This window comes from Benincasa hispida, chromosome 12 (assembly GCF_027475165.1).
Source record: "Benincasa hispida cultivar pf3 chromosome 12, pf3_genome.v1.1, whole genome shotgun sequence".
In the NCBI taxonomy this organism is placed as follows: domain Eukaryota; kingdom Viridiplantae; phylum Streptophyta; class Magnoliopsida; order Cucurbitales; family Cucurbitaceae; genus Benincasa; species Benincasa hispida.
Window position 1 is genome coordinate 41,249,474 of NC_143489.1, and position 10,259 is coordinate 41,259,732.

The window sequence follows — 10,259 nt, forward strand, 5'->3', positions numbered from 1 at the left end:
ATAAGCTCTGTTTGCTATCACATAGGGTATGCACCCTACGGAGAGGATATTGCATGTGTCCAGAAAGTAGGATATGGTGGTTGTATGCGGTCATCTCGACACTTATGCATACCCACTGCATACGTCCTAGATTTAGGCTTTTAGTGTGTGTAGCATGATCACATGGCATGCATTGACTAAGGTTGCCCTTGCGATCACTCTTAAAGGTTGCAATGAAATCATCTCCACATTTTATCTATTTTCCCATTCATTTATGTCATGTCATGAGTTGTCGTGTCTCAACCTCTCATTCATATTCTCATTGCTTTGTCTGTTACTTAGGAGTAGAAGTAGTGTTAGCATAGAAACCCCTCCATCATTCTTTTATTCAACCACCGCATGCACATTACCGCATTCATCCAGCTACAAGTCCCTGAGTTCGACCTCAGATCACCCGAGAAACTTGCGTTCACATTATACTTGGCGTGAGCGCAAGAAAACTTGTGACAAGACGCATGGTCATCACATACATTTGTTAACGCATAGTCATTCCAACGCATGACCATCGACGCATGACAATCAATGCATACTTTAAGAACATGTATCACATATTGCGTCCACGGAATTTTAGTTGTTGAGTAATTGACATCTAATTTCCCATCATCATAGACCACCTCAAGATCTTCCCCACTAGTCTCTTGGTGCTCTAGATTGAGTTGTGGGACTCAAAACAAGCTTGAATCAAGGGATGAAGAAGAAAAGCTCACTGTTGCAACAAGGTTGAAGAACCTTTCTTCAAACCAGTTTTTCTCTCAAAAAACTTTTGCTTGCATGCCCAATTTTTGCTCCAATCTTCTCATTATATTACAGATCAACATGCAAAGAGAAGAGTTGCATGAGTTGCAGCTCATGATTGGAGAAGACAAAGGCAAGATAATGCTTCATGAGTGAGCTAGTTAAGTGATAGATAATGGAAAAATCCTTTTTTCCATTTGTGTTTTTGTTTTCTTTTCTTTTTTCAATTTTATTCAAAAATAAAAATTTGATTTAAAAAATTATTTGATTTTAAAAATGAAAAATTAATTAATAAATAAAATTTAATTAATTTAATATCAAATATTAAATTAATTTTAACATATATACATCTTTATATATTTAAATCATATTTAAATATATAAATTCTCCTATCTCGTTTAATTCTAAAATTAAACATATAATTATATCTCATATAATTACTAATTCCCTTAATTCTAATTTGAACGTTTCAAATTACTTATCATGCTATTCTAGAGCTAGTCCGTTATGAGCTAGTAGGGGGACCTCGCGGACCTACAGATCATAAGCTCCAACGATAATTTGATCAGCTGTATAACTTCATTTGATCAGTTGAAGATTCAAATATTAGGCTTTAAAATGGTGTCTTTGCTCTGATTTGGTTGTAAATATGTGTCATTTAAAGCTTCAACACTCCCATACAAATTAGATACGCATCCCACCATGCCTTGATGTTTCAAAAGCCCAATCACAGTCCCTCAGTGTCGCTCTCTCCATGTATCTCGCTCTCTCCATGAATGTCACAGCACATGTATAACTTCATTTGATCAGCTAAAGATTCAAATATTAGGCTTCAAAAGGGTGTCTTTGCTCTGATTTGGTTGTAAATATATGTCATTTAAAGCTTCAACACTCTTATATAAATTAGATAAGCATCCCACCATGCCTTGATGTTTCAAAAGCCCAATCATAATCCCTCAATGTCATTCTCTCCATGTATCTCGCTCTCTCAATATATCTCGCTCTCTCCATGTATCTCGCTTGCAAAGATGCCCTCAACAACTTCACACCCTGATTGACATCCAAAGTAATAATCAATTCAAAAGGTTGCCTTGTCATGTCAATAAACTAAAGTTGGGGGTGGCAGCGGTCTCGGAGAATTTGCGTTCATTACATTGCGATCATTTGAAAAAGAAAAGTGGGAATTTTTTAGAATAATAACTCCACTGTCAACGCAATAGGGAAACCTATGTCGATAAGAGTTAAGTTGTGAAAGGCACTTGCCTGTAGTTGGATGTCCGCATGACACACATGAGGGCAAGCCAAAATGAAGGTAAGTCGCTAGGATCAACGCCTAAGCATAACTCCTCTGTCCGACGCAAGCCAAATCAAGACGAGAGTTGATTTGAATATGGAACGCAACCAAAGTTGGATGACCGCATGATACACATGGGGGTAAGCCAAAACGAAGTGCGTAACAAGTTCAATGACGCATTTGAATAAGTCATCGCAAAGTTTTGAAGTGTTTTGAACAAACGCATTCTCAAAAGCCAAACGCAAAGTTGCGGTGAATGAATAAAAAGATTTTGAGCAAAGGCTTGCTGGATCTAAACTTAGAAAAGATCTTTTTGAAGAAGCAGCCAAAGTGGAGGGGAGCATTGCGGTGATGGTTAGAAGTATGAGGAAATTATACTTTGAGAAGCTGGTCATCGCAAAGGAAAGCTGGAAGGTGAGTTAGAATTTCTTGAGTATAACGCATGCTTGAGGACAAGCATGATTCTAAGTTTGAAGGTGTGATGACATACAAAAATGCATGTCATCTTAGGCCTTTTATTTAGAACTATGAGGACTATTAAGCAGAATATATGGAAATTATGTTAGGAATTCATGAGAAAATGAGTTTGCGTCGTTCAGCATGATGAATCTTGGTTAACCCATTATTATGCGTTATTATGCGTTCAATGTTCTATTTTTGTAGCTAACGCAAGAAGTGGACGCAAACGCAGAAACCAGACTATCGCATGCGGAGAAACTCTCCATCGCAAAGGCGAATGTGTTCAATTAACGCATGGGTGTTGCAGTAATCAGCCACATGCGTCCATTGCATGGGGGTTGAGCTCGTCAAGCGATTGCGGTCATCGTATAGAAGTTGCAGTATTAAGCGAATGTAGTCACTGAATGATTGCAGCTACACAATAATGCATACTAATGGGATCAACGCAAGGTTGGTGGAATGAATGCATCAACGCATCTACCTCGGGAAAATCAAAAGATGATGTTGAGATCTCCCTACCACGCCGTTAGCAGTAGGAATTCAGAAAGGACTAACGCATCGCGAATGTCAGAATCAGAGCAGTCCATTAATGTTGTCGGCAATCCAAGCTCTATATAAAGAAGCCGATTAGCAGAATTCCAAGTTGTCCGGGGATTACCTCTGCAACCCAGGGTTTTCCCTATGATCCAGACAAATGCGTGAGAAGAAACTTGAGAGTTCTTCATTTCCTTCCTCCATTCCGAGTGACGACCGGAGCCTTCAACCAAAGCTAGATCTCGGGATAGTCAACTCCACCACCCATCCATGGCACCACCGGCAGCTTTGATGCACATCCGCTGGAAGCAAGTCTTTGCTTCCAGCTAGTCATTTCATTTTCTCTTCTTTTCTTATATTGTATTGTATTACATTTTGTGATTAAGGAATTAATACATAATGTGTTCAATACATTTCTATGTTTCCTTCGACTCCATCTCCATCTTCTTTACTTGGCATCTTTAACTTCATTGCATCACTTAGTGAGATTGCTAGAGTATCACATACTTAGTCATGTGGATTAGGGATATGAAACATGTAGTAAACCATCGGAAGGTGTGTGTTGCGTGAGTGTGTGAGAAAACCTTATTTTCTTAGTGCGAAGCTGTAGCAACGTCTGTCTATAGGTGGACGCATCGCTTGTTTATGAGTTAAGTTAGCAACAACTAACTGCCTAAGAGGGTAAGTGGTTGGTCGCATTAAGAAATGTAAGCTATTGTTCAATAGAGATAGGAATAATCTTGCGTCCACCAATTTTATGTGATTACCTTATCTTATAAGCACATCATTCATCACTTAGGCATACTTGGAAGAGTAGTCTAAAATCCAAATCTAAGACACAAGAGAGCGGATTGGAACGCATAAGCAAGAATGGGGAACTTAGGAATAAGCTCCATTTGCTATCACACAGCGTATGCACCCAACGGAGAGGATATTGCATGCGTCCAGGCAGTAAGATATGGTGGTTGTATACGGTCATCTCGACACTTATGCATACCCTACGAAGAGTAATTGACATCTAATTCCCGTCATCATAGACCACCTCAAGATCTTCCCCACTATTCTCTTAGTGCTCTAGATTGAGTTGTGGGACTCAAAACAAGCTTGAATCAAGGGATGAAGAAGAAAAGCTCACTACTGCAACAAGGTTGAAAAACCTTTCTTCAAACCAGTTTTTCTCTCAAAAACCTTTTGCTTGCATGCCTGATTTTCGCTCCAATCTTCTCATTATATTGCAGATCAACATGCAAAGAGAAGAGTTGCATGAGTTGCAGCTCATGATTGGAGAAGACAAAGGCAAGATAATGCTTCATGAGTGAGCTAGTTAAGTGATGGATAATGGAAAAATCCATTTTTCCATTTGTGTTTTTGTTTTGTTTTCTTTTTTCAATTTTATTCAAAATAAAATTTTGATTTAAAAAAATATTTGATATTAAAAATGAAAAATTAATTAATAAATAAAAATTAATTAATTTAATGTCTAATATTAAATAATTTTAACACATATCCATCTTTATATATTTAAATCATATTTAAATATATAAATTATCCTATTCCATTTAATTCTAAAATTAAACATATAATTATATCTAATATAATTACTAATTCCCTTAATTCTAATTTGAACGTTTCAAATTAACTTATCACGCTAATCTAGAGCTAGTCCGTTACGAGCTAGTTGGGGGACCTCGCAGACCTACAGATCATGGGCTCCAACGATCCGAGATTAATTGGCTAAACTCATTAGACCAGATTAATCTCCATTTGTTAACTAATGGGTAATTCCATTAAAGTCCATAGTTGCACTCCCCTCATTGTAGATATATTATATCCACATGATTTAACCATAATCAGCAAGTCGACCTTTCATAGGTTGTTCGTAATAACGGCTGGGTCAAATATCTGTTTTACCCCCGAGATTACGTCTTATTCCTCAAGTCCCTACTGATTCTTTAATGAACAACTGGTTTGTGATCCAATCACCAAACCAAACTCTCTCACCCCAATCAGAGGGTGGGGCCTCTTGTTCAAGACCTGGATTCAGTACTTGAGAGAACAACCTTTCTCTTATCCTTAAATCATGTAGGCGTGAACTCCGTCTTGCACCCTATGTCCCCAGCCATCTAACCGGTCTTACACCTGAAATGGGAGTCTTATTGAGCCGGCACTGTTGAGCCAACCCTCAACCATGAAAATCTAGGGGCAATCCTAAATAAATAGGAGTTCATAGTTATCTCAGTATTAAGATTGAGTTACCTAGGTCATCTAGGTGAAATAGTTAGTCTTAAACAGTAAACAACATTATAAAGTAAGAGTGACTTATTTCTTGGTCCGGATCTTATGCAAACTCATTGCATAGAACGCCCCCACTTCTCATGTTATAACATGTATGAATTAGGATCACATCTATGTAGCACTTTACAACTCTTTGTAACAACTACAGAGTAGGCCGCATCCAATGGTGTTACCAGAATAAGGTACCCAACCTCATTCATGTACCATAGATCATTTTGACTATTTACACGAACCCGATCCACTCTTATGTCTCCACATAAAGTTTAAGTACTCATACAATAGTCATGGGTCTTAGTTTATTGAATTTAGACTTTCATACAATTTATGAGATCAATAACAAGTATATTGATAATAGAAAATATTTATCATTTTACAAACTGCAATTTTTTAGGACATAAAACCCAACAGGAATTATCTAAAACTATGCTCAGAATAGTATGTAAGAAAACCGTGAAGAAAATCGCAAGCGACAGAAGAATCAAAAAGAAGAAGAAGCGGCTACAGATGAAAAATGGGCAAAATTTAATTAGCTTGTGGGTCTGAATTTAATAGAAATATTTTAATAAAAATGATAAAATTTTAAATGCAAAAGGTAGTAAAAATTATATCTTTTTCTGCAAGAACGTCGTTACCTGAGTGCACCCGCCCTCCAAACAGCGACAACCCATATGTGGACTAAGTCTCTATTTCCACCATATCCACAAGTTGGAAGATCCTTTGTAAGCTTTTATATTTAAACCCAATTGACATTGCTAAAACTTCCAATGGTGGGACAATTCCTTTCCTACTCTCTTTTTTTCGTTTTGGCCCTTGGCCCAAAATCATTCCAAACCGTAAGTAAACTTGAAAATGTTGAAGTCTAGTTTTTGGTTTTATTAATGGGGAAGTTGCAAGAATAGCCAAGAGAATAAATTTCAAATCTCGTTATAAAAATTTGAAAGTATGAATAAATATTAAATTCGATTTTCAATTTTTGTTATTCTAATTTTACCTTCATTAATGTATCAACATGCATATTCGTAGTTTATATATGATGTGAATCCAACCATTGATCCATTATATGTACCCAAGTGAGATATTACAAGAAGCAAGGCAAGAAAGATTCAAGAGACTTTCACACATATCTTTAAAGGCTAGCAAATGCACTTGAAAAGCAAAGATTTTTTAGTCCAAAATTATGCATAATGTTAGCTGAACGAGTTTAGAAGAAAATGGAGTGCATATGGCATGAGAAAGTCGTATAGTTTTGATGATGGCACGGAGGACAAAAAAAACTGTGTAGAAATTGTGAAATTTGTGTTGTCATGTGTGTATTACATTGGAATTCGTAATGCCAAACCTTGCAAATATTGAGATCAAGCTTGTTGCCTTTTAAAAGAGTTATTTAAGACTATTTGGAGTATTATTTTTAGTTTTGCATTTTGACTTCTCAGTTAATATGCAATTAAGTTCCAATTTCCTAAGTCTTATTTTCTACAATTTTCATTAATCGGCCTTTGAATGAATTTTGAGTTCTTGAACTTTTGAACGCCCATTTGGCTTTTAGAATAACTTGTAATGCTCTTAAAAATTCATATAATTAATTATATTAAAAACCTCGTATTTATTCAATCCCTTTGTTGTCGTTTTCAAATTTTACTTTAGATTTGATGATTCATTTGAATTAGTTTTGATCAAGCTAATTCTGAGGTGAATTGTCTTAGGATATAAAAGTGACTATCATAGATTCGAAGTTTGATATAAGAGTTTTCATCTTCTAACTAAGCTCTTGGTTGGAATCATTCGTTAAGTTAGCTTAGTTTGTGATTGTTGCAAGAATCCTTGAGGATCTCTAGCTTTGTATAAAGTAAGCACATTGTGAGTGCTTATTATTGGTATTAAAGCATTGGTCACACTACAAGAATTTTGACCTAGTCGGTTGGAAAAAGTGAAACCAGATGTATAATGTCGGTTTTATTTTTTTAAAAAAAGTGGATCCTTAATGTCGGCTGTAAACCGACATTGTAGGTATACCTTTAATGTTGGTAGATCCGCTTTTTTTTTTCCTTTCATTCTCAAGCTTTCACTCACCCACAACCCGCGCGAAACCCCCAAGGTCTCCGTCATCGATTCTCTATCTCTAGTGTCCTCTCGTCCTCTCTATCTCCGTTGTCGACTCCTTCCAACGCGAAACCACCAGGTCTCCATCTTCGATTCTCTATCTCCGACGTCCTCTCTATCTTTGAATCTGGATTTTGTTCGCGATCCGTCACCTATGAGAACTGAGGGGTCTAAGAAGACTGTTTGGGGGAGTGTTGTACGGAATCTCACTCAGCTCTATCCTGGAAGTCAGATACCGAAGAAGCTCGTCTCCAACATTCGTAAGCACTACGATTCGTTGCCTCTCAGGTTTGGACTCTAATTATTAATGTGTTGTTGTTAGTTTAGAGTTGTGTGAACTAAAGATGTTTAGGTTGCACAGGAAAATTTTAGATATATAAATAGACAGAGAGAGTGCCAAAGGGAAATGTTCAGGTTGCACAGAAACCGGCAAGTGAAATCAGAAGAGAAATTTGATTTCAAGTTCTCCAACTTTGATAACGGGCAGAAATGCACGTTATCATAGTGCTGAGTTCTTAAATAATGCTGGCTTGCGTTGATAAAATATGTTAGATTGCATCCAAAAAGCATTAAATTCATAACATTATAGTTGCATGTGTTCATCGTATAGAAACAGTTGATTTTTGTATTTTTATGCAGAATATGCGTTGATGCAAGGCGAAAAGAGCGATCATAAGAAATCAGCGGACGAGCACAACATTACCGCAAGGCTTTGCAGTGATTTATGTTTGCAAATATCTACTCAAGAAGGATTGCCGCATGGAGCTGGTGCAACTTGGTGGGCGCATCTGGGTGAAAGGCATAATTAATCATGATGGGATAGAAAGCTAATGACGGTCGAATCCGAATTAAGTTGACAGCCGCTAACGATAACAAGTACATTCAGCTTTTCGGTGACCAATATTCGGCGCATCAGTCAAGGAATTAAAGTCATCCCATCTGTGCAATCATAAGAGAGAAGCCACCCTTCACCCTGAAGTTCTATAAATACCGAAGGCATCCTTTAGAAAAGGGGTTCCACCAGTTCACAAGTTCAGCAGTTCGGATTAGTTAGCTTAGCATGTCTTTGTCCATAGTTTTCCTTTTTATTTTAAGGTGGAGCAAGGGAAGAGCTGAGACACTGGAAGATCGCTTAGGGCAACTCGAGAGAGAACCCGGAGGCGAAGAAGCAGAGAGTGGGCCGACTCTCGCAAGAACGAGATTATCTTTGGAACACGAGTAGAAAAGACAGTGTAAAAGCCTGGGAAGCAAAAGATTGCTACCAGGCTCTTTATTCTATTCTTACATTGTTATTTTGTACTTCATCTTTATATTTATACAATGGAAGTTCTTATTCTACATTTGTTCACTCTCATAGCATGCATAAGTAGCTAAACTTATCGAATGGGTTGAGAAAAAACTAAGCTAACATGACCTAGGATGTTCATTGCTTGCGACTATCTTGTGTTATGTCGTGCCAAACATCCCTTTAGATCTACTCGAGAGAGAGTCTAAAGAAAGAACCTAAGACTTGAGAGAGCTAGGTTAGAATCTAGACTCAAGAGAGCAAGATTAGAACTGCATAAACAAAAGATAGGGACTTAGAGATAAGCTCTGTTTGCCAACCTGCATCCCATGCATCCTAGAGATAGGTATGATATTATGTGGTCGCCTTATTTGTGTATGTGTCATTCTATCATCGCATAAATAAGAATAGGGGCTTATGTGTAGGTCCTATAGATTTATCGCATATATCACATGCGTTCTAGCCTTAGAAGCCATGGCATTTGCACCGAGAGGTGGTTTATTGTTGTATGCATGTTACATGATCGCATAGCATGAACGCATCCTAGGAAGTATTAGCTGAAACTTTTCTCAACCTGTTCACCGCATGCTCATCGTATCTTCCATTTATCAACTCTTTTCGAACTCCGCCGCATTTGTTTATTTTTATTACCACAACAAACAAAACCAACACTTATTTGAGTTACCGGTTATCGCAAAGTTTTCCTAAAAATTACCACCACAACCTGTTTTCCCAAGTCCTTGAGTTCGACCCTAGACTTACCAAGAAACTCAGTGGGATTTACACTTGGATTCTACTGAGAAAACTTGAGTGCTCAACGCATTTTCATCATCGCATTTCATCCACAATTCCATAACATAAAATAACGCATCAAACTTCAAGGCAACCCAGATACGTAATTTTAATTTTAGTTTTAATTTTAATGTTCTTTGTTCTGTTTTGGAGTGTGAATCATGAATATACGTTTTCGTTCTTTGTTCTACTACTAATAGTATATTTAGTAAAGGGTCTAAGTTTATTTGACTTCCCCTAATTTTTTGGGATTACCAATATGCTTCATGTGATATCTAGAGATGCCCCTCTAGTTTTATGAAGTAAAATGGAAGAAAATGGGAGAAAGTTGGCGGAAGAAGGAATGGGATTAAATGAGGATTCAATGAAATATTTTCTGGGTTGTGAATTTAGGGGTTGCAATTTTGTTATTAATTTAGATATTTTGATTGAATCAATGGATTGAGAATTAGGAATGGAAGTTACTGATTTAGTCAATGCAATTTATTTGTCTTTATTACTGCTTTGATTGGAACTTAGCCTTGAAATTGCGTTATTGTTATGGTGATAACTCATAAGTGGACTTGGTCAGGGAGTTATCAATTAGTCATTATTGATTGTTGTTTACTGTAATATTCAATCCTATCCCCTCCATCCTTTTCCTGATTTATATGGAGATGTATTTTTGTTTTACTTAATTTCACCATAGAGATTTTCTTTTTGTTACTTGTACGAAAACAGGTATCC